This window comes from Canis aureus, chromosome 12 (genome assembly GCF_053574225.1).
Source record: "Canis aureus isolate CA01 chromosome 12, VMU_Caureus_v.1.0, whole genome shotgun sequence".
Lineage (NCBI taxonomy): Eukaryota > Metazoa > Chordata > Mammalia > Carnivora > Canidae > Canis > Canis aureus.
The window spans coordinates 8202940-8228964 of NC_135622.1; the positions used below are offsets into that span (position 1 = coordinate 8202940).

At 39.3% G+C, this 26025-nt stretch overlaps 1 long non-coding RNA gene across 6 annotated transcripts in view; it reads left to right on the forward strand.

The window, feature by feature from the left end:
• Window positions 1–26025, forward strand: part of LOC144280521 (uncharacterized) — a 120941-nt gene that overhangs the window by 54277 nt on the left and 40639 nt on the right. For all 6 annotated transcript variants that reach the window (XR_013348919.1, XR_013348914.1, XR_013348915.1 and 3 more), the window contains exons 2-3: window positions 22818–22927; window positions 25226–25422. This is a non-coding gene — a long non-coding RNA (uncharacterized LOC144280521). The remainder of the gene's footprint in view (window positions 1–22817; window positions 22928–25225; window positions 25423–26025) is intronic.

The following is a 26025-nucleotide window of genomic DNA, read 5'->3' on the forward strand; positions in this document are numbered from 1 at the left end:
ATTGAGAAAGCAATAATGTCTTCCCTAAAGTCCCCTCGTACTGTGACATCCCCTTGTGGAGACCACCAGGGTAAGTCACAGCTGACCTGTGACAAGGTGTGTAAAGTGTCTGGCACTGTGCTTATTACTAGCAAGTGCCCAATTAATGATAGTATTATCCTCAATAATAACAATAATAATAACATTCACAGAATATTTATTATGTGCCAATGTTCTAAGGTATTAATTAATTCATGAGATAGGGATCATCTTTATTCTTCTCTTACCGATGAGGAAACCAAGGCACACAGAGGTAAAATAAGTTGCCCAAGATCACATAGGTAACAGGCAGCAGAGCCAGGATTCAAAGGTAGGCAATCTGGCACCAGAGTTTACTCTATCAACTATTATGCTATTAATTAACTCAAAGATAGTAGCTCACAGGGGACCAGAGGAGAAAGAGAGTTTCTGGCTGGGGTGACCAAGGAAGTGGGTAATCTGAATAAACAGGTGTTTCAACTTTCCTTTAACATCCATTAAAATCTATTTTCTGCTCCTGACCCCAGTCCTTGGGCCTGAAGTTGAACCCATTGGTCCTGCTCTAACATAAATGCTCATAACATAACATTTGGCTGAAGCCCCAGACCTACTGAACCCAGAGCCTGTTAGGATTGGGGATGAGTAGTCTGGCTAGTAAGGGACTCTTAGAGACTGCCTGTGTCTTCAGGAAAAGGTTCACACCTCACTGGCTAACTTTTGCCTCTGCTTGCACTAAAACACATTGTTTTCGTGCCTTTACCTAGTACTTGCTATTCCTTCTTTCTGGAATATTCTCATTAAATCCTACTCATTCTGAGTTCTATTGTCTATTCATCCATGAAGCCTTCCCCAGTGCTGCCAGGCAGAGCTGGCAGTGGTGTGTGAAACTGGTCACACTCTGCTCCATTTGGTCCATTATGGTCGTGGCTTTTGCAGGATTTTGAGGTCCTTGAGGCCAGAAACCATGTTGTATTCACTTTTGAATCCCACTTCCCAGCACAGGGCCTGGCACATGGTAGGCACAGGATGATCACTTGTTGTAGAATTAGAAAACAGTTATTACAACCTGAATTCTCAAAGAAACAAGAATAGTACGCAGCCATCATCATTTGTTCCCATTTTTACCCACTCCACCCTCCTCTTTTTCCTTTCTACTACAGGTCCCACTGGAAGAGTATGGCCAATTTAATGCAAAGGTCAGGATATCTTTAGTTTCTGGACTGCTGACTGAGATTCACATTTCTGAACTTGCAACGACCTCAGTGTACCCAGAGGCCGAATTCCAAATGAGCACATCAGGTCCTATTGATACAATCAGCTTCTAATTACATCCTAAGCTTCTGATCAGTCCCCCAGCCCCTTGCCCACATATCACCATATCACTGACTCCCACTGGAGTCTGCCATTGTGAATGCTGAATGAGCTACATTGGGTTCAAATGGACTAATTAGGCCTGCCATGCCACTCTGGGTAAGAGGAGTTTTTAGTGCCCCTGGAAAGCACCTGCCTGAAACTGCCCTTCTTCCACCTTGATACATTGAATTTGCAAGTCCTCTTTCCATAAAAGCATTCTGTGTGTGCTCAAGGTTCATTCCTTGAAGTAGGGAAATTGAAGCTCTGTAAACATGCTGCCTGACTGTTCTTATACTTTGCTGAAAAGGGACAGCAAGCATTTGTTGTGCTTCAAAACTGATCCACAAGCTGTATCTATTATCTATCTATCTATTTCCGAGAATCATGGGTTGATTATAATTTTAAACATTAAGCTACAGTTATACCCTATTGCTCCAGGCCCCCACCCAATTATTTCCACTGAGAATTCATCATAAGATTCTTGATCACTTAAAGCCTGAGGCATGAGAAAAGAAGGGCAAGAGAAGGCAGGAGCAGAAATACACACAGTTGCCTAAACAGTCTTAGGTTTCTTTCTTTCTTTCTTTTCTTTTTTTTTAGTTGTGGTATAATTTACACATAATAAAACAAACTCATTTTAAATGTACAGTTTGATGAATTTTGACAAAACTGGTATAACCACTGACACAGTCAAGATGTTGGATATTTTCATCACCGCAGAAAATTTCCTGTTTCTTCCCAGTCAATGCCCTCTCACCCACAGCAATGAACTCTGCTCTGATTTCTGTCACTGTGGCTTAGTTTGGCCTGTTCAAGAACTTTATTAGAATCCATTGAATGATTATTTATGTATGTTTATCTTCTTTCACTCAACAAAATGCTTTTGAGATTCACCTGTGTTGTTGCTTGTATGAGTAGTTTGTTCCTTTTTCATTGCTTAGTGTTTTTTTATTATGTTAGCATAACTCAAATTTGTTTATCCATTACCCTGCAGGTGGGCATTTGGGTTGTTACCAGTTATTATGAGTAGAAGTGGGGGTTATTATGAATAGAAGCATTATAAACACTTCTCCAATTTCTCTTTAAGAAAAGATTTGATTTTTAAGTAATCTCTACATGCAAATGGAGATTGAACTCACAACCCAAGATCGAGAGTTGCATGCTCCTCCAACTGAGCCAGCCAGGTACCCCCACTATACAATTCTTTTTGTGAAAGTGTTTTCATTCTCTTGGATAGATGCCCAAAAGTAAAACTGCTGAGTAACAGAGTAGGTATATGTTTAACTTTTTAAGGAAAACTTCTTCCAAGTGTTTGTACCATTTCACATTCCCAACCCCAGAGTACAAAATTTTCAATTCTTTGGTTTTGCCTATGTTTGTTCTGTGAGCACATAGTCAACACTTGGAACAGTTCTAGGAACCATAACACTTGTTCTTAAAGATAGATTTCTGAGTGTACTATCCCCAAGAGATGCTTCATACTTGAGTACCCTTGTTAGGAAAACGGTTTTCCACTCACTGGGACCTTAGACACAGCAGGCAAAATTAGGAAGGATGTCCAAGGAACAATAAAGGAGAAAGGCAATACAGCTCAGCCCACCATGAAGGATCAAACCCAACAACCAATTTGATGACAGATGTTCAAGTCAGATCACCCTCAAATTGAAGAGTGCCTTTGCAACAAGTCACTACCCATTCCTGAGCAATCAGAGAAATTTATTTGCTGTCCATTAGCTAATTGTTCCCATACTCAGCACAGATCTTAACTAAATGCCCTAAATGACATTTAAATTTCTGGTGTGTTATGAAACAGCTGATAATTTACCATGCTCATATCCTGCCAGTAGAGCTGACTTTAATTTTCCTTAAGATTGTGGCTGATTTCTGAGATCCCTAAAAATAAAGTGAAGTAAAGATCACAAGATAATATATAAATATATAATCACAAGATAATATATAAATATATAGTAATATATTATATATATAATATATAAATACTGTGGAAGATACAGACTTTGCAGTCAGGATAGGGACATGGCATGCCAGCTGCGTGGCATTTGGCAAGTCATGTCACTTCTCTTGGCATCAGGTCACACAAAACTGTAGTGGGAACAATAATTTGTATTTCTACCCACCTTCCTGCTACAGTGGGTGTGAGATTCAAATGATATACAGCTCCATTCAAATCCTGACTCTACTGCATCCTACCAAAAGCTTGACTGTGCTACTTACTCAACTTTCCAAATTTGGGTTTTCACCCCTGTAAAGTGAAGGTAACAAGTGAATACCTTGCAAGGTTGTTACAAGAATCAAGTAATGTATGTAAAACACCTGTCACAGTGGGTGGTCAGTAAAATGGGAGCCTCACTATTAAGCAGGCTACTGGTTTGAGACCCACAAGGGTGCCCTTAACTAGATGACAATTTTTTCAAATGGTAGAGCCACTAGGTTGACAACCCACCCTTATTGAACTAGACACAAGGTCTGCTGATAAAGTTCACAAGATGACAGCAAAAGTACCTGGGCTGTGACATGTGACCCAGATCACATGCGGCCACCCTCTTTTCAATATTAAATAGTTGGTCTGTTATTATTTATTGAAGTATAAGGTTTAATTCTAGTGTCACCTGTATTTTTGCTCTTTTAATTTCCTGTGCTTCTTGTAGAGTGTGGCTTCTAATATTCTTACTTCTCTTAAATTCACAATCATGTTACCTAGGTGCTTATGTGACCCAATTATATGTTCTAGTTTGTTCATGTGTGAATATATACATATTGATGCACATTTATAAAAGTCACATACTATGTTTTCACCTTTATGTTATAGTTAGGACATTATATTGATTTTTATAATAATGTGCATAAGTAGGTATATTACCTATAAAGTTAATTATAGGATGGTAAAGGGGAGCAAAAACTAAATATATATTACAAAAAGAGGGCGTTGAATCTGAGGCTGTTGAGAACCAATGCTGTGGGTGCTGTCTGAGAGAATTGGAGTGACATCTTTTCATTCCTATGGCTTCTCTTTTTGCTGGCAAGCAAGCACTCTGGTTAGAGCGGGGTGTGGCAAATGTGAACCCTACAGCATAGAGTGAGGTCTGGATAGGACCCTCCCTTTGTGAGCACCAAGTACTTTTGTATGCCAGCTGCTTCCCTGTCTTTCCACTAGATGCCAGCAGCATCCCAGGACTCTGGATTGGAGTTTCCAAAAGCCCCACAAGGAATGTTGTTCCAGTTCCAAGCACACTACTATCCTCTGAAGTTGGATAGCTGCTCATAATATCTTGATTGCTTGATTCCCTACCTGTTCTGGTTTCAGAATAACAGGGTCAAGTTTAGATACAGCAACACATCAAGCGAGAAAGTGAGGGTAACCACGATGGGATTGCAGCATCTATGCCAATGGCCTTGCTGACCCAACCTGCCCCCACACCCACCCACAGAGTACATCTGCTGGAGACTGACCGTAAATATTTACCTTTCATTAAACATGTCATCGCTGCCATTCACTCAGAGTCTCAAGCACCCTCCCAGAAGCCAGGGGCTGAAGGTAGGTGAGGGAGAACAGTGAACCTGTAGTTCTTTCTAACTGCTGGAAAACAGTCTTCTCCATTCTGCTCCCATCCAGAACCTGGGATAAGACTCAGTCCATGCTGAGACCCATCTTATTTTTGAGTTTTGCTGAACGGAATCAAAAAAGACCTAGATCTAGATCTAGATCTACATCTAGATCTAGATCTAGATCTGGATCTCTCTGGGTTTCTAAGGATGTGGTAATAGTATGGAGAGACACACAGAAAGACACAGACAAATGATATAGAGGAGTGTTGCCCAATAGAACTTTAGGATTCCTATAGGAATCACTAACCATATGTGGCTACTGAGCACTTGAAATGTGCCTGGTGTGACTGAGGAACTGAATTTTAAATTTTATTCAATATTAATTAATTAAAATTTAAATAGCCATATGTGACTGGTGGCTACAGTATTGAGCAGGTAGATATAGAATATGAGACAAAGGCAAAATCATAGGCCTCCAAAGTATCAAGTGCCATGTTGGATGTATATATGCACATGTGTATGTATTATATAAAATACATATGTAACTCACATATTTGTGATTTACATGTAATTTAAATATATGAAAATGAGAACCAGACCTTCAGAGAGGTAGTTGAAGTTGGTTCTGGAACTAGAAACTTCAGTGAAGATTGGGAATGGATGGGTGGACAACGGGGGAGGGAGAATTTGCCATAAGAGATCATAAGATGAGTCAACTGATTGGGGCCAGGGGTTTCCTAAGACACAGAAATTAAAAGGAGTCCAAAGGAGTCCCTTTCTACCAGAAAGAGAGCAATTGAGATGTGAGTGCCAGAGGAGGAACAAAAGGAAGTGACTGAAGAAAGACAACTGAGGTTTTCAAGGCCCCTTCTCTCCATAAGGACTGTAGATTTCAGCATAAAGGGGAGGAGCAAGCATACAGCAAAAGGAGCTGGAGGCAGACAGTCCAGGAAAGGAAGGGGAACGAGGTTCTCTGCCTGGTAGGAAGGTGGGAAGGTGGAGGCAGCTTGGGTGAGTGGAAGTGGCAGCATGAAGGTGTTCACTTCTTTAGGCCATGAGCGAGGTGGAAGACATGTGGAACTGGGCAGCATGAGGAATTTTCAAAGACTATTGAGATCTACTGGTTTAATACATCCACCATTAAGTTAAAAATTCCCGTTAAATTAAAATTTCCTTTTAATTATAGTTATTTGAATAATTTTTATTAGCAGAGTAAGCAAGGCAGTCAGACCACGCCAATTCCAAATATATGAGATACTTTGGGAGAAGATCTATCAGTGTGTTCAGAGAAGGAGCACCTCATTCAAATGTCAAATGGATTGTGCCTTTGAGCTCCAGAACATTTTGTGGAGGCCTCATGGGTTTTGCAGCTGAGGAAACTGAGGCTCAGAAAGGATAAGAAGCTTATTCAAGGGTACATAGAAAGAGATAGACCTCAGTTTTATACCAAGATCTTAGTACTTTGTGTTTAGTGTTCAAAATTAGTGGAATTAAACATGTTCTAAATACCCTAGTCTCTTGCTTATAACGACCCAATAGACAAATGATTGGAGAACAAGGAAGTGGAATTAAGATCTTATAGACATTAGGTTTTTTTCTTTTGTTTTTTTTTGTTGTTGTTTATTAAGGCATAATTGACATACAATATTTGTAGACATTGGTTTTTATAACCCCTTGTATACCTTAACTTTTAGATACCAAATAATTTTTCCTCCTAGGTTTTGTTTTATATTTAATTATTTTTATTGGTGTATAACATTATATAAATTTCAGGTATATGATGCTATAATTTGATATATGTGTACACTACAAAGTGATCACCGTACGTATAGTTACCATCCATCCCCATATAATTCAGCCTCTTCATCCATTTCACTTCCCCCAATCTCCTTCTCCTGATAACCATCAATCTGTTCTTTGTATCTATGAGTTTGTATTTGTTTTGTTTGTTCATGTGTTTTGTTTTTTAGATTCCACATATAAGTGAGATCATACAGTATTTGGACCGACTTATTTTGCTTAGGTCCATCCATATTGTTACAAATGGCAAGATTTCCTTCTTTTTTAATGGCTAATATTCCATTATGTATGTATATATTTCTTTATCCATTCATCCATTAATGGACACTTAGATTGTTTCCATATCTCGGCTGTTGTAAATAATGGGGCAATGAACATTGGGGTGCATATATCTTTTTGTTTTTTGTTTTTTGTTTTCATTTTTTTTCATATATCTTTTTGAATTCGTGTTTTCATATTCTTCAGATAAATACTCAGAAGTAGAATAGCTGCATCATACGGTATTTCTATTCTTATTTTTTTGAGGAATCTCTATATTGTTTTCCATATTGGCTGCACCATATTACATTCCCATCAATGGTATTTAAGGGCTCTCTTTTCTCCATAACCTCTCCAACACTCATTTCTTGTCTTTTTGATAATAGCCCTTTTAATAGGTGTGAGGTGATAGCCCATTGTGATTTTGATCTGCATTTCTGTGATAATTAGTGATGTTGAACATCTTTTCATGCTCCTGTTGGCCATCCACACATGTTTTCTTTGGAAAAAATTGTATTCAGATCATCTGCCCATTTTTTATTCAGATTTGTTTGTTTTTGTTATTGAGTTGTATGAGTTCTTTATATATTTTAATATTACCCCTTAATTGGATATATGATTTGAAAATATCTTCTCTCATTTAGTAGTTTGGCCTTTTGTTTTGTTGATACTTTCCTTCACTGTGCAGAAGCTTTTTAGTTTTTTATAGTCTCATTAAAAAATTTTTGCTTTTGTTTCCTTTGTCTTTGGAGTCAGATCCAAAAACATTGCTCAGACCAATGTCAAGGAGCTTAGCACTTAAGTTTCCTTCTACAAATTTTTTAAAAGATTTTTTAAAAAAAATGTATTTTTACTCATGAGAGACACAGGGAGAGAGGCAGAGACATAGGCAGAGAGAGAAGCAGGCTCACAGTGGGGAGCCTGATGTATGACTCAATCCCAGGATCCCTAGCCAAAGGCAGACACTCAACCACTGAGCCACCCAAGTGCCCTCTACCTTCTACAAATTTTATGGTTTGAGGTTTTACCTTCAAGTCTTTAATCCATTTTGAGTTAATTTTTATGCATAGTGTGTATGGATAGTGGTCTAGTTTCATTCTTTTGCATGTAGCTATCCAGTTTTCTCAATATCATTTACTGAAGAAATTGTCCTTTCCCCATTGTATATTTTTCACTCCTTTTTTTGATTTAGTTAACTGCATTTGTGTGGGTTTGTTTCTGGGTCTGTATTCTATTCCAATGATATATATGTGCCTGTTTTTATGCCAATGCCAATGTTTTGATTACTGTAGCTTCACAGTATACTTTGAAATCAGGGACCATGATGCTTCTAGCTTTGTTCTTTCTGCAAATTGCTTTTTCTATTTGGGACATTTTGCAGCTCCATAGAAATTTTACGATTATTTGTTCTAATTCTGTGAAGAATGCCAATGGGATATTGATAGGAGTGGCATTGAATCTGTAGATTGCTTTGGGTAGTACAGACATTTTAACAATGTTTTCTAATCCATAAACATGGAAGATCATTCCACTTATTTGTTTCTTCTTCAATTTCTTTCATTAGTGTTTTGTAGTTTTCAATGTAGACATCTTTTATCTCCTTAGGTTAAATTTGTTCCTAGATATTTTAGTCTTTTTGATCCCATTGTAAATGGGATTGTTTTCTTTTTTTTAAGATTTTATTTATTTACTAATGAGAGACACACAGAGAGAGAGAGGCAGAGACATAGGAAGAGGGAGAAGCAGGCTTCATGCAGGGAGCCCGATGGCAACTGGGTTCCGGGACTCCAGGACCACACCCAGGCCGAAGGGAGGCACTAAACCGCTGAGCCACCCAGGGATCCCCAGTGGGATTGTTTTCTTAATTTCTCTTTCTGATAGTTAATTACTAGTGTATGGAAATAAAACAAATTTCTGTATTTTGATTTTGTATCCTGCAACTTTACTGAATTCATTTGTTAGTTCTAATCATTTTTTGGTAGTCTTTAAAATTTTCTATGTATAGTATCATGTCATCTGCAGATATTGACAGTTTTACTTCTTCCTTTCTGATTTAGATGACTTTATTCTTTTTCTTGCCTAATTGCTATGGATAAGATTTCCAATACTATGTTAAATAAAAGTGTTAAGTGTGGGCATTCTTGTCTTGTTCCTAATCTTAGAGGAGAAGCTCAGCTTTCCACCATCGAGTATGATGTTAGCTGTGGGTTTGTCATGTATGGCCTTTATTATATTAAGGAACATTCCTTCTATACCCACTTTGTTGAGAGTTTTTTTCATAAATGGATGTTGAGTTTTGTCAAATGCATTTTCTGCATGTATTGAGATGATCATATGGTTTTTGTCTTTCATTGTGTTAATATGGTATATCATGTTAATCAATTTGTGGGTATTGAAACGTCCTTGCATCTCTAGAATAAATCCCACTTGATTACAGCATATTATTCTTTTAATGTATTGTGGACTTCAGTTTGCTAATATTTTTGTTGAAGATTTTTCCATCTATATTCATCAGGGATATTGGCCTGTAATTTTCTTTTTTTGTGTTCTTTTCTTGTCTGGTTTTGATATCAGGGCAATGTTGGCCTTGTAAACTGAGTTTGGAAACATTTCCTCCTCTTTAATTTTTTGGAAGCGTTTGAGAAGGATAGGTATTAAATCTTTGAATGTTTGTTAGAATTCACCAGTGAAGCCATCTGGTCCTGGACTTTGGTTTTTTGAGATGTTTTTTTATTACTGTTTTCAATCTCATTACTAATAATCAGTCTATTCAGATTTTCTATTTTTTCCTGATTCAGTCTTGGAAGATTGTGTGTTTCTAGGAATTTATCCTTTTCTTCTAGATTGTCCAATTTATTTGGCATATAATTGTTTGTAGTAGTTTGCTTGTAGTAGTCTCTTATGATCCTTTGTATTTCTGTGATACCAATTGCAACTTTACCTCTTTCATTTCTGATTTTATTTATTTGAGCCCTTTCTTTTCATGGTGAGTCTCGTTAAGTTTGTCAATTTTGCTTTTCAGAGACAAGCTTTATCTTTTCAGAGAAACAGCTCTTAGTTTCATTGACTTTTTTATTGTCTTTTAGTCTCTATTTCATTTATGTCCACTCTGATCTTTATTATTTCCTTTCTCCTGTTAACTTTGAGCTTTGTGTGTTCTTCTCTTTTTTGTTTCTCTTAGGTGTATAGTTAGATTGCTTGATGTATTTTGTGTTTGTTGAGATAGGCCTGTATTGCTATAAACTTCCCACTTAAAACTGCTTTTGCTGTATCCCATACATTTTGCACTGTTGAATTTCCATTTTCATTTGTTTTTGGGTATATTACAAATTTCTCCTTTTATTTTTTTTTAAAGATTTTATTTTTTAATTCTTATTTATTTATGATAGTCACAGAGAGAGAGAGAGAGAGGCAGAGACATAGGCAGAGGGAGAAGCAGGCTCCATGCACCGGGAGCCCGACGTGGGATTCGATCCCGGGTCTCCAGGATCATGCCCTGGGCCAAAGGCAGGCGCCAAACCGCTGCGCCACCCAGGGATCCCAAATTTCTCCTTTTATTATTTTTTTCTTGACCTACTGGTTGGTCAGTAGGTTATTGTTTAATCTTCACACATTTGCCACTTTTCCCAGTTTTCTTTCTGTAATTGATTTCTGGTTTTACACCATTGCTGTCAGAAATGATGTTTGATATGATTTCAATCTTCTTTAATTTATTGGGTTGTGTTTTATGACTTAACATGTAATCTATCCTGGAGAGTGTTCTATGTACAGTTGAGAAGAATGTATACTCTGCTACTTTGGGATGAAATTTTCTGTATATATCTATTAAGTCTATCTGGTCTAATATGTCAGATAGCTGATGCTTCCTTTTTTATTTTCTGTCTAGATTATCTATCTATTGATGAAAGTAGGGTATTAAGGTCCCCTATTATTATTGTATTGCTGTCAATTTCTCCCTTTAGTCTGCTATTATTTACCTTATATATTTAGGTGCTTCTATGTTGGATGCATAAATATTTATAAGTGTTATATATACTTTCTGGATTGACTTTTTTGATCATTATGTAATGCCCTTTTTTGTTTATTTTTATAGTCTTTGTTTTAAAGTTTATTTTGTTTGATATAATTATTTTTTAAAGATCTTATTTATTTATTCATGACAGAGAAAGAGAGAGAGGCAGAGACACAGGCAGAGGGAGAAGCAGGCTCCATGCAAGGAGCCTGATGTGGCTCTTGATCCCAGGACCCTGGCATTGCTCCCTGGGCTGAAGGCAGACACTCAACCACTGGGCCACACAGGCATCCTGTTAGACATAATTATTGCTACACCAGCTTTCTTTTCATTTCCATTGCATAGAAAATCTTTTTCTATCCCTTTACTTCTAGTCTGTGCATGTCCTTAGATCTGAAGCAAGTCTGTTGTAGGCAACATACAGGTTGGTCTTATTTTTTTTATCCATTTAGCTACTCTATGTCTTTTGACTGAAGAATTTAGTTCATTCACATTTCATGTAATTTTTGATAGGCATGTGCTTATTGCCATTTTGTCTGTTTTTTAGTTGTTATTGTAGCTCCTCTCTATTCCTTTCCTCTTCTCTTGCTCTCTTCCCTTGTAGTTTGGTGATTTCTTTTAGTGTTGTGTTTAGCTTTCTTTCTTACTGTCTTTTGTTTATCTACAATGGATTTTTGCTTTGTAGCGACCATGAGGTTCACATATAAAATCATATATATATGTGTTACATATATATAGTAGTCTATTTTAGGGTGATAGCATCTTAAGTTTGAATGCATTCCAAAAATCTCTACTTTTTACCCTTCCCACCACGTGTTTTATTTTTGATGTGATATTTTATATCTTTTTATTTTGTTTATCTTTTAAATACAGTTAATTTTACCACTCTTGTTTTTAATTTTCTTAGTAGCTTTATAAGTGGTCCAATCCACTGCCTTTGTTATATATTCACCGTTACCAATGAGATTTTTACTTTCATATATTTCCTTGTTATTAGTTAGTGCCTTTTCTTTTCAACTTAAACAAGTCATTTTAACATTTCTAAGGCTGGTTTAGTTGGGATGAGCAAGTTTAATTTTTGCTTTTCTGGAAAACTCTCTTCTTTAAAAAAAAAGATTTTATTTATTGATTTATGAAAGACACAAAGAGAGAGAGAGGCAGAGACATAGGCAGAGGAAGAAGCAGGTTCCATGCAAGGATCCCGATATGGGACTCAATCCTGGAACTCCAGGATCACACCCTGAGCTGAAGGTAGGGAGCTCAACCACTGAGCCACCCAGACATCCCAATTTTTTAAAAAGATTTTATTTATCTATCTATCCCTCCCTCCTTTAATTCTGAGTGATAACTTTGCCAGATAGAATATTCTTGACTGGAAGTTTTTTCCTTTCAGCACTTTGAATATATCACGCCAATCCCTTCTGGCCTGCAAACTTTTTGCTAAAAAATAAACTGGTAGTCTTATGGGGGGGGGTGTATACCTTTTGCCACTTCTAATATTTTCTATCTTCAACTTTTGATATTTTAATTATAATGTGTCTTAGTGTAGATCTTTTGGGTTCATCATATTGGACCTTTCTGTGCTTCTTAGAGCTAAATGTCTGCTTTCCTGCCCAAGTTAGGGAAGTTTTTAGCCATTATTTTTCAAGTAAGATTTCTATCTCTTTCTTTTTTCTTCTAGGACCTGTATAATGCAGATATTATTCTGCCTGATGTTGTCCCCTAGGTCCCTTAAGCAGTCTCTACTTTTTAAAATTCTTTTTTGTTTTTTTCTGCCTTGGTTGGGTGATTTCCACTGCCCTGGTCACTAATCCATTCTTCTACTTCATCCAACAGCAATCTACTGTTGAACTGCTGTACCATAGGTTTAGTTTAGCAATTATATTCTTCAGCTCTGCGATTTCTGTTTGATACTCTCCTATGTTTTCTTTCTCTTTGTTGAAGTTCTGCCTGTGTTTATTCTTTCTTCTCCTGAGTTGAGTGAGCATGATTATGGCCATTACTTTGAACTTTATCAGTTAGGTTACTTATTTCTGTTTCATTAAGGTCTATTTTTCTGAAGTTTTGTCTTGTTTTCATTTGGAGCATATTTTTCTGTCTACTTATGTTGCTTGACTCTCTGCTTGTAGTAGGCAAAACAACTATTTCTCCTAGTCTTGAAGGAGTGGACTTATGTAAGAGATGAAACGTATCATTCAACCTTTTCCTAGCTTTTGTTTGTTTCTTGGACCTTTGTGATGTCTAAGTAGCCTTATTTGTCCTTGATAAATCCCAGTTGTTGAGGAGGTGACAAGACCTGTCAGTGTTCCAAAGGGAGGGATTACACACAGTGCCCAGCTTCAGGCTAATTGTAACCCAGATTCTCAGGCAGCAGCTTTTAAAGTATGCAAATATGTACTATCCTGTGGGTTGTCAATTATAGACCATGCTGACCTCCAGTCTAGGAGATCTGGAGGTGTTCCCTCGGTGACAGTTGCAAAACACATGGCTTTAGACATGTGCATAAGCTCCTTTTGGGAGGTATCAGTGAGCTTTAGTGAGGCCAAGGGAGAGTGCTAATATGGTGTGTTTCTACCTATGTTCCCTGGGAGTACCTCTGTAGTCTCTGGTTGTGTGGGAAACCTGAAACTGACCCTCAGGCTGAGCTCTTGGACAAGCTCTTCTTTTTCACATGAAGAGTGGGGGTGTGTTAGAGTCTGCTGTTTGTGCAGTGTTCAGGGAGTGGTAGCCTACCAAAAACTGTCTCTCTGATTGTTTCAGACCCATGGAGGCCAGAAATGCAATTGCCCTGGCCACCAGGTCATGTGCTCGAGGGCATCTCTGTGGGCTGCATGTGCCTCCTAGCTGTGGCCTATTCTGCCACAGCCGCAATGCATGGGAGAGGGGACCTCAGCTGCTTCCTGTGGCAGAGTAAGCAGTAGCTATGGTACATGGGGGCTGGGTACTACCACTGGAGCTAGCAGGCTGTGGAGTCAGGGTGTGAGGAATACAAAAATGGTACCTACCAGTGCCCAAGTCCCTGGAGAATGTCCCAACAGATCTGTCTGTCTTGCAGATACTTTCAGATAAGCAAATGAGTCCCTTTGCATAGGTGCCTTTCAAACTTTCTTTTGTACTGGGCACCTAGGTGAATGAATCTGTTCAAGAGCCCTTTAAGAGCATATTTTCTGTTTCCTATCATCCTGTGATACTCTTGGAAGTAAGCCCCACTGGTTTCCAAGGCTAGACACTTAGAGGCTTATCTCTCTGGTGTGGATCCCAAGGATTAAGGTACTTCATGTGGAACACAAATCCCTCACTCCTCAGAGATGAACTCTGTATCATGAGATCTCTCCCAACTTTGGGTGGCTGTGCCTGGGGTAGGGTTTCTTGCAAAACTATGTCTCCACCTTGTTTATCTGTCTTACTGTAGTTCTTTTGTCCTTTGTTGCGAAGACACTGTTCAACTTTATTTCGAGTCCTTTTCTGAGGGAAGTGTCACATACGTACCTGTAGATTTGTTGTGTTCTTGGTATGAGATGATTTCAGAATCCTTCTACACTGCCATCTTGTACCTTCCTTTCCCTCTTGGTTTTAAATATTAGTAGTAGAGGATACTTTTGAGCTGTCAGCCTCTGAGTCATGGGCCCAGTACCTTCCACGCTACATTCTACAGCATGGCTATTTATTGAGTGATAATGATGATGTTAATTAAATAGTAATATCCCAACCACTGATAGTCTCATACTCCAATTAGGAAGGTGCGGCTATAGCCCCTGCCTGACCAAAGCAGAACTATTATTGGTGCAACTGGCTTTGGCTTTAAGGAGGAGGTTGCTCAAGTTGAAGCAAAAGAACATGGAGTATCTTAAGGTGCCCTATTCATTCAACAGGTATGTCCTGGATGTCTTTGTGTGGCATGCACTGTTGCAGGTGTCATCTACACACTTGTCATTCTAGTGCTCAGAGTCTAGAATTCTAGTGTGTTCGGAGCCTTCTGGGAATTTCAAACTCATTCACTTGATGTTTAGGATTCTTCCATGACCAGCCCTCACTTGCTTGAGGACTGCCATATCTCTTCTGGCTGGTTTGGCATTGCTACCTAGCCCTGTGGCCACCCCTCATTGCTTCCTATGCATCCTTCTCAAAGCTATGCACTGACGCACCCTAGAAAGTGCAGGACCACTATTTCATCATGGGTGTACGTGTATGAAACTGTCTTATATGTAGAATTCTTCTCTGATATCTAGTGGCTCTGGCTGTGGCAAAGCCTTTGAGAATCCAGATTTAGAAAATTCTACGAGATCTATTGAAACTATTCAAGCAACATGAATTGCTATAAATTCTGTAAGTAGCTAACAGGAAAAATTATATCGAGTAATTACTAGTTTGGTAAATTGATCATTTAACAAATTAATGATTTGACAAAACTGATTTTTTGGCTCATTTGTTTTCAGTGTTTTTTGTGAATTTCTTTTTGCTCGCTAGTTTTGCTTCCCTGTTCCTAGGAAGCAATGAGGCAGTGTGGAAGAATCCTGAACTAGAGGAGAATCAGTTTAGAATTACAATGATGTGTAAAGAGTCAAATAAACCAAAGACAGTGGGATTCAACTTCACAAAGGGGCATGTTTTACCTGTCCTCCTCCTCATTTCTTTCCACTTCTTCCTCTGTTGCATGTCTGCCCTGTTTACGGACCCCTTAGTATGCACAGTGAGTTTATCTCTGAGTCCCTACAACACTCACACCATTGCCTTGAGCAGAATAGTGTCTGTTGACACTATGATGGAGAACTTTCTTTTGGGATCCATTCTTACCTAAGGAATCCAGGCTGAAAGTTTTATTTTGGTGTAGATGACATAAGGGGCTTAGGTAAAATGGCTGAATCATTATCAGTCTTTTTTTCCAGAAGGCATTAATAGGAAGAGGAAAAGAGATTTGAGAAGGCAGACATATGGCTTCTCTCCCTGACTCTCTATCTGGTTCCACATTCTGGAAGATAATCCCAAAGTTCCTGCTTTGTTTGTTTGTTTGTTTGTTTATCATGAAAAATGAGGCTGAACTCAAAATGGGTCAGGATCTCACATAACAAGTAAATGGGGAATGAGAACTAGAATGCTTGGTATTTGGACCTGTTGGGGGTAGGGGGTGAGAGATCTAATGCTTATCTTTTTTCTTTTTCTTTATTATGGAAATCACAAAGTCAGATAAAAATCCTTGATTCTGCTTTTTCCCACTGAAGATTTATGAGATTATCCTAGTGGTTGCTTGCTGGAGAGCTACAAGGAGAAATGTTAGTTTTATATACTGATATAACATCCACAATTCCACATGAAAATGAATTTAGGGACCACCAAACCTGGACAGGCTGCAAAGCTGTACAGAGTCCTGATGAATGAATAGAACCACATTATAAGGTTCTCCAGAGAGTGAGGCAAAAAGCATGGATTGTCTTTCTGAAATATACCAGCAAGAATGCAAGTCTTAATTAACAAAGCCCAAGGTTGATTTTTTTTGCTGCCTTTTCTCTAAAAGACAAATAATAAGAAATGAATGAGGTTGAAAGCAAATGAGAACCATATTTGGAAAGCAAAGCATACTCAAACTTTTGGCTGAGCTGGTTGCAAAGAGCTAAAGTTCTTTAATCATCTTACTAGAGATGTAGCCAAAAAATGCAACTTGAATCTCTTTCTCTCATACACACACACACACACACACACACACACACATGTCCACACCATACCCTCCCACTTTTTCACTGTAGATGAATCAAGATGGTGGAGACAGGATATGATGAGAACCATTCCTACTCTCCATCTACTTTATAAAAGCCTTTGGCAATTGGTAATCTTTGCTGCCATAGTTTGGGGAATCCATCTATCAATTCGTATTCTTTAAACATTCATTGTACAGCATGAATTGGCTGCAAGGAGCTAATAAACAGCTGGAATAGGTATTGTACTATGAATACTCAGAGAATGGCAAGTTATTTAAGATCTAGAGTCTTCTAACAGATTATTTTTCTAGAAGAAGATGAACCATTTTGGGCCTAAAAGAACATTACTACATTTGAAGGTGGGGATGGGATGGGAAATGACAAGTTTACTATAATTAAAATAGTGTCTTATTAGCTAACAAATTGATGAAACACAGAGGTTTTTCCTGTGTCAGACAGAGTTAACCAGGCCCACTTTATACAGAAGTAAAATGGTGTGATTTCAGGATGGTTCAGTAGACACTCCATCTTCAGTGTAGTTCAGGGTTTGTTCAAGGTTTGAAATGTTACTACTGTCTTTGTTAACATAGAGACAGAAGACATCAATCTGGCTTTATGGATGTGGGAGAAGATATGGGCTTTTCTAACGAAATCTAACTTAGATTGATATCAGATAAATCTGGTGTACTGTAAGAACATTTTTACTCAACTCGTGATGTTTCTGTTTGTTAAGGGGAGCTCGTTTAGCGTAACTCCTCGTCTTTTTCAGTCCATTACTCATACTTCCCCAAGAGGGGATGGAGTATCTTAACTGACTAATATATCTGGGCATACTCAGGTCAGTTCCACCCATGTTCCTCCTGGGAATGAGTTGCTCACACAGAGGAAGCATTCTATTCTGCTCTTCTAGTGGAGGGATCATTTTTCTCATTGGGGTCCAGTGTTGGCGGATCTATTCAGCTAACAGACAGCTACATCCTCCAAACCTGGCCCCTATTAGAAACAAAGGGTATTTTTATCTCCATTTGCCAGTTAATTTTTACAGAACATGGACAGAAAAGAGGATGCTGTGTATTGGGTCCCCTCAGACACCCCAGCATGTTTTTAAAAAGATTTATTTATTTATTTACTTACTTACTTACTTACTTATTTGGGGTGGGAGGGCAGAAGGAAAGGGGAAAAAAATCCTAAGCAGGCTCCCCAACGAGCATGGAGTGTCATACGGGACTAGATCCCACCACCATGAGGATCACGACCTGAGCTAAAACCAAGATTCGGACACTCCACCAATTGAGCCACCCAGGCACCCCACCTAGCACAGTTTACATGTCCAGGAATATAAATGGAAAACTCAAACATTTTCATTCTGATCCTGGCTCTGTCTTTCCTTAGGTGTTTGAAATTGGGCAGATATATAAGCTTTCAATGCTTCAGTTTTCTTGCATGTGAAACTAGTTCATAAGATCATTACCATATAATTATATGTGTAATTAGATGCCACTCCAAGACTTATGTTTATATATTACAGTATACTGTCAGAGGGTTTTTTCCAGCCAAAGAAGCTTTCAGAATTCTGTATAGGCAGATACTGAGGAATCTCTGTTCGTTACATAATGGATGGCTGATCAGGTTATAATTTTCTGAGCAAAGGATATAGTTGGATTTTTCTGGATTTTGAGCCTTTTTAAAACTGCTTATCTCCTTGGAAAGGGAAACTCTGGCAAGGATCTAGAATTATTTGCAAAAGGATCTCAGGGGCCTTCTGAGAAAGCAAGGCCTGAGATCTCAACTCAGTGCCCCAAGGGTCAAAGCTATAGTGATCCACCAGAGATGGATCAGATTAGCCCTAACCAAGACCAGGGATAGGGAAGATTTGTGAAGTCCCTAAAAATGAAATTATATTGAGGAAAGAGGACTGAGATTGACGGCCTGACCTCAACACAAAGCCATGGGTCAGTTAACAAGGACCATACTAATTCTATATAGCAACCACAAAATATTGGTGGAAAAACTAATAAGCACCATTTAGGTCTGGAGTCTGCTGGTTGAGTAGGGGTTAATGATCTATGCTGGGCTCAGCTTCATGGTTCTATTGACCCCCACTAGGTTTGTACAAGTATATATTGGTTTGTTGGAGCTTAGCTAACCTAGACTGACCTTGGTTGGGGTGGCTCAACTCACTTCCATGAGTGAAAATACATGAGACTTCTTATGGCCTAGTCTTAAAATTGGCACACTGACACTTGATCTTTTTTTATTGGCCAAGGCAAGTCACAAAGACAAATCCAAAGTTAAGAGGCTCGGTGTTCATCGAAAGATGAATGGATAAAGAAGATGTGGTTTATGTATACAATGGAATATTACTCAGCCATTAGAAATGACAAATACCCACCATTTGCTTCAACGTGGATGGAACTGGAGGGTATTATGCTGAGTGAAGTAACTCAATCGGAGAAGGACAAACATTATATGTTCTCATTCATTTGGGGAATATAAATAATAGTGAAAGGGAATAGAAGGGAAGGGAGAAGAAATGGGTAGGAAATATCAGAAAGGGAGACAGAACATAAAGACTCCTAACTCTGGGATACGAACTAGGGGTGGTGGAAGGGGAGGAGGGCGGGGGGGTGGGTGTGAATGCGTGACGGGCACTGAGGGGGGCACTTGACGGGATGAGCACTGGGTGTTATTCTGTATGTTGGCAAATTGAACACCAATAAAGAATAAATTTATTATTAAAAAAAAAAGAAAGTTAAGAGGCAGGGAAATATACCCTGCCCTTTAGTGGAGAAAGTTCCTAAGATACATGGCAAAGGACATGGAAGTAGGGAGGGGTGGGGAATTGGGACAAATGATGCTGTCTATCAGTGTTGGGGAGTGGTTTGGACACAGACTGGTAAGGGTTCATACTTGGGGCACCTCCAGGCATAGCACTCAGCCACCAATGTTTGTGTGGTAGAGATGGATTGGTGAACAAGGCAATGTGAGCTCAAAAGAGTTGCAATCTTTGCATGGAGGATTATAGTGACCTTGGCAAGGTCTTCACAGAATTAGAACTCAAGGGTAGCTGTGAAGTCATGAAGGGCGACCAGTGACTATGGTGTGTGCTAGTTCCTCTTTCCAGAAAATAATTACAAACCTCTTTGCAACTGTGTAGCCTCCTGGAATTTTTGTGGGTGAGATATTGGGGGAAGGATTTAAAAATAAGATTATGGGCTCTCCAATAACACAACATGCAAGAAATTTTGGAAAACGAATAGATATATGGCCATAAATGTACTCTTAATTGATGACATAATTTCATGCACAAAGGAAAACCACTCACAAATGGATCCACTTCATCTGTCCCACCATGCTCCTCTTTTTCCCTTCATTTTCCTATTTTCTTCCTAATTTTCCAAAATCTATAGTTACGGATATTCAGGAAGGTATCATGATTCCTATTTGGAAAATGGTCTGTGTTAAGTATCATTGTTTCCTCCCCTTCCTAATATCAGTTTTAGCATAATCCTCCTGACATCCCACAGCCAGGTATGTGATGAAAAATCCAACCCAGAAGGCTTCATTCGAACAGGGCAACCATTTTGTTTCCTGTTCTTCGTTCAGATGAAGAATCTGTTCTTCCTACAAGACCATGAGCAATCTGACAGGAAACCAGTGGTGCTGGCTGGTTATGTATCTAGAGGAGAACAGACATTTGTTAGGAAACAATAGTCTCCTGCCCTCCCTTAAGCCAGTACATGTGGTCTTCCAGTATACCTCTTTCATGCCCCACACTGTCCAAAGTCTGGGGTTAATGGGCAACATTTTTAATCAGCAAAGAAAGAACTTCAGGTCCATCAGGACTTTGAAGGGGTCTGCAACTCAAAAGTTTACTGGTCTTGTTTGCTTATGAGGGCACGAGGCCATCCCAGCCCATACTAACTGCTCACCCTGTTAAAGGAAAGGTCGCTCTGTTGCCCAATGAGAGTCTGGGTCTCAGAAGTCAGTGCTTTATGAACAATTATAAAGAAGAGATGTGGAAGGAATTCAATGGTTTGTGAGTATCAGTGTGCTTTTGTGCAGGGAGGACACAGAGATTGGAATAATATGTCATAAAAATCATGAACTTCAGGTTTATTATTTTAATTATATTTGTTACATAAGTAACAATATAGTCACGGGGTTTAAAATTCAAAGGTGAAAATGTTATCCTGGATAAACTCTTCCCTCCAATCCCGAACATCACAGAGTTGTTATAATTAAATGAAATGATATGTATAAAGTACTTCATATAATATTAACTCTCAATAACCATAAACTAAACATAATAATGTAAGCTATTCATTTCACAAAACACAGATGCAGATGGGCAAAAAAATTACCTTTCTTTATTTTTCTTGTTTCAAGCCTATTTTTCTTGTTTTCAAGCCTTGTTTCAAGGTTTCAAGCCTTGTTTCAAGACTCTATCTTGAGTCCTCATTCAAATAGACACAGAAAAGTTAATGTAATTGTTTTTGGGTAAACCCAGTTAAATTCAGTGATCTCACAGCCATCATGAGTTATAAGCAAGTCACAGTCAGGATTTCCTTCTCCCTCTTTCTTCTTATCCCCAGCTGGTCTTTGTTCCAGTAGGGAGAGGTCTGTCTAACCACTGACTGGCTGCTATCAAATTTGCCAATGTGGTGTTGTGGGCTAGGTACCTATGTATTCTCAGCTGTGGTTTGCCTTGGCACTCTGATGACCCGCTGCTTCAGATATGCCCTGTCCTGTATCCATCTAAGATACTCTCCTACATACCAGCAATCCTCTGAGATACAGCTCCATCTTTCCAGATCATCAGTGGTCCTGTGCATGGACTACATGCTTCTGATATGGTGTTCCCTCATGCTGATCCCGAGTCTCTAAAGGCTTGCTCTTTCCCAGATATCTTTTGTGTTTCACTCAGAAGCCTTGAGTATTTTCAGATGACCATCCATTTCCCTTTAGGGATATAGAAAGCCCAGGGTAGCATCTGGCTCCTTTGTGTTTGGCTACTATTTCTACCCCACTGTTGATATATAACAATGGATTATGCTTGCAATCTCTCTGCACTTCATGCCAGTAGCAAGACATAGGTCTTCTCCATTCTCAGATCCCCAATTTAAAAAGGGATCCTTTGTATGCCCCTATCAGATACTCTCACACTTGTGATTTGACAGATTAGAAGGATGTACTATTTCTATGCTGCACCTAACCCTCCTATTTCTTCCTCAGATTTCCTCTCTCTACTCAGCTTAGAAGCCTTCCTCCGTTGGGTTGGAAATGGAGGAGGACACAGATGGAGGGAAGGCAGGAAAAAATGGGTGCTGCTTATTCACAGCTTCTTCCGTACTTTTTCTGTCTTATGCCTGGATAATTCTTTCTGAAGCTGAGGAGTTTAGTGTCTTTGCTCCCTGTTTCTGCAGTATTTTGATGATGGAAGCTATTGAGGGTACAAATGAACAATATATGTGAGGATATGCTTGGAAGAACATGTCCATTATTACTCTATATATCATCCCATACTCAGTTTCCTAACGCTGCCTATGCATCTGATTGATGTTTGTCCAGTAGGAGCATGCTGTCCAGTAGTTCTGAAGAGAGATTTTGTTTGCTCTAAAAGGTAACTGTGGATTAAGAAGAGCATTGGCTTTGATCTAAGATGACCTGGGTCAAGTCCAGACACTGTCTCTTCATTGTTAGGTGATCTTGAGCATGTAATCCCTTTGCACCAAGGCTTCCCTTTTTTTTTTTTTTAAGATTTTTATTTATTCATGAGACACACACACACACACAGAGAGAGAGAGAGAGAGAGAGGCAGAGACACAGGCAGAGGGAGAAGCAGGCTCCTGAAGGGAGCCAGACGCGGGACTCGCTCCTGGGTCTCCAGGATCATGCCCTGGGCTGAAGGCGGCGCTGAGCCACCCAGGCTGCCCAAGGCTTCCCATTTTTAAAAGAGACCATCCTTTTAAAAGGATCATAATACTTTCCTCCTAAGGTTGCTACAAAAATTGGCAGGTATTGTCTCTGAAAGTGGTTTAATATCTATAAAGCCCATTAAAATCTCAACTACAGTTTCCCCAAATCCTCTACTCTGTTAAATTGTCTTATTATTGAAGGTCATCAAATGAAGTGGGAAGAGAAAAGTTAACTATCCTCCCAGACATCCTTGAGATTACTCAAGTGATCATGCTGAAACAATGGCTGATAATGACACCAACGTAAGCAGGTAATTCACAAAAAGAATGGTCCTATGACTTTCTGGTGTTCAAAGCTAATATCGAGTAGGATTTCAACAGTACATAGCAGACCCTTAGACAAATTTGAAGAAACTTAGCTGTGATCTGATATTTGACAAAATAATTTTATGCACTTGCTATGGATTTAACTGCATTCTGCCGAAATTCTTATGTTGAAGCCCTCACCCTCAGTATAATGGTTTTGGGAGATGATTAGGTATAGATGAGGTCATGAGTGTGTAATCTCTTTCTCTCTCTCATTCTCTCTCTCTCTCTCTCTCTTTCTGCCTTGTGAGGATACAATGAGAAAGCAGCCATCTACAAGCCAGGAAGAGGGATCTCACCAGAAACTGAACATGCTGGCACCTCAATCTCAGACTTTCAGACTCTAGAACTGTGAGAAAATAAATGTCTGTGGTTTAAGCCACCCCATATGTGGTATTTTGTTATAGTGGCCTGAACTGACTAATATAAATACCCTTATAAATTCTCTATTTCTCCATGGTTGGTTCCTTCCCATCTGCCCTAGGCAAAGTCTGTTTATAGAGCTTTCTGTCTGCTACATTAGAAAGGCAAGCAAACATTTATCCCTATCTGTACACGTTTTCATTTCCTCCACCATGGAACTAAAATCCATCAAATACTTCCCACAACTTTACACTCTTAAATCCGCCTTCAACCAATACAGTCATTTGTGAGCAAGCTTCTGCATTTTCTAGTATGCATATGGTAAAGAAGTATTTTTCTTTCTTTCTTTCTTTCTTTCTTTCTTTCTTTCTTTCTTTCTTTCTTTCTTTCTTTTTTCTTTTCTTTTCTTTTCTTTCTTTTCTTTTCTTTTCTTTTCTTTTCTTTTCTTTTCTTTTCTTTTCTTTTCTTTTCTTTTCTTTTCTTTCTTTCCTTCTTCTTTCTTATCCAACCAGTTCTTCTCTTATCCTCTCTGGTAAGTTACAAATTCTTTGAAAACAGCAACAACATCATTCTTATTTCTGAATGATATGTAACTCCTAGGTCAGACCCACTTGGGCTTTCATGCTAGTCTTTCAGTTGTCATCCCATCACTTAGTAGTTACATGAGTTGTGTTTTTCCATAACCTCCCTGAGCCACCTAGTTTTCTCATTCGTAAAGTAGGAAATGTACCTAACTCACAAGTTTTGTGTGATCTTTAAAGAAAGTGTGGGAAAGTCTTTAGCACATGGCTTAATTCTCAGTATGCCCACGTGTGGAAAGTATTTCTGATTTACCACCCTCAAAATGCAGCCCCAGAGAAATTAAGCATCTACACTTCAGGCAGTGGCTGGTGAGAGGGAACGGGATTCTCCCAGGGGCTGGGAGGCTCTACGCCTCTGCAGACACAGACCTGGACAAAGTGGGAGCACAGTTACCCCCAGGGGAACACTGGGGATCTCAGAGATACTCAAGGACTAGTGAGACCTTGAGTCTGGGAGATAATCAAGAGCTCAGCTTGAGGTCTGGAGCCAGTTCTACAAAGTCTCTTGAGTCCAAAAGAAAGTCACTCTCATATCAGAACTCTGCACTCTAGAGCCTGGGAGTCCCTCTCCTGCCCCTTACATCCCTCAAGTCCAAGTTCTGGGCACCCAGGCAAGGGTCTCAGTGCTGGCGCATGGTCATGAAAGAGGGAAATGAAGACACAGACTCCTGATTGAGAGAGAGAGAGAGAGAGAGAGAGAGAGAATGCATGTATGTGCCAGGGGTAGAGTCTATACCCAATGCCTTTAGGAAAAAAAGTAGGGAAACAACACCACAAATACCAGTGCCAGGTCCCAGGGAAGGAGAAGCATCCTGAAACAAGGAGCTTATTTGAAATTGGAGAGGAGTAGGAGCAGCTCTAGGATAGGAGGATAGGAGGATAGGAGGCCCCGGCAGCTGCTGCAGGTAGCACTGCAGCTTTTAGGTTTCCTGAGAGATCAGCTGAAGTGTGGGGCACACATGCAGGGCTGGTTAAATGTTATCTCTGTAGCCATCCTCATGCTGTTTCTCTAAGTGAAATTTCTTCTCATCTCAGTTCTTTTATAAAACTTCTACCCCTGCACATGGCAGGGATTAAAACTTTCTTGATATCAACTGAGAGTCATTGTGCATGGGACTGGGATCCTCTTGGAGCCTCTATGGAAGACCTACTTCACTTCAAATTACATTCAGAATAGCAAATAATTTTTAGAATACATCTAATAGGAGCAGGACACTCATTTTAGTGTCCTGGACATGGTCCAGGGGACTGCAATCTAACTTCTCCATTTCATATATTCGTGTTTCTAATATTCCCCAGAAAGGTCATTCCTGGGTTACAAGGGATTGTGAAGCAGGAAATTAGAATTCATCTTCAGCCCCACCATCAACTCCTGTGCTTCTGGGTCCCTGAGCAAGCTCTCTCCAGCCTCTGCTCTCAGTTATTCCATCTGGGAAATGGGAATAAAAAACTCCCACTTGAAAACATGAAGATAGATTAGAGATGATATTTTGAAGGTGAGTTCTCATCTAGGTAAGAGAATGCTGCATATTTCATAGATGCTCCCAGGGACAAAATCACACACATGTGAAAGCCATCTTCCCTCCCCTGTAATTGAGAAGAATTGTAGAACTTGAATTGGGCAATTTGTCATTCTAATGTTTGACAGGGTGTGGCTAGTAATCTAAAAAATTGATCATTCCCAGCTAACATCAACAAGGGGTAAATACTAGTGGAATCAGTTGGCCTTGGAAGGAGGCAATAAAACTCCCAATAAAATAGCTCACTAAACGCTAGCCTTGGCTCTGGCTGAGATCTCCACACTAGGGCCTTAAAGTCTGATGAGTTTTTGGTGTTACACTTGGCAGCAGCACCACCTCCAGGGCCAGCAGGCCTTATAAAACTGCCTTCCCTCATTCACAAGCCTGCTCCTGCTCACCATGCAGGGAATGTGTGCTCTGCTGGTCAGCCCACTTTTATAGATGAGGTCAATGTGGCCCAAAGGAGGTTTATAATTTGCCTAATGGTTAAGATTCGGGGGAAGGTTGCCTAGATGTAGACAATCTCATTCTAGATCTCACCTCCTTAATCACTTAATTACAGTGTATATCGACCTATAG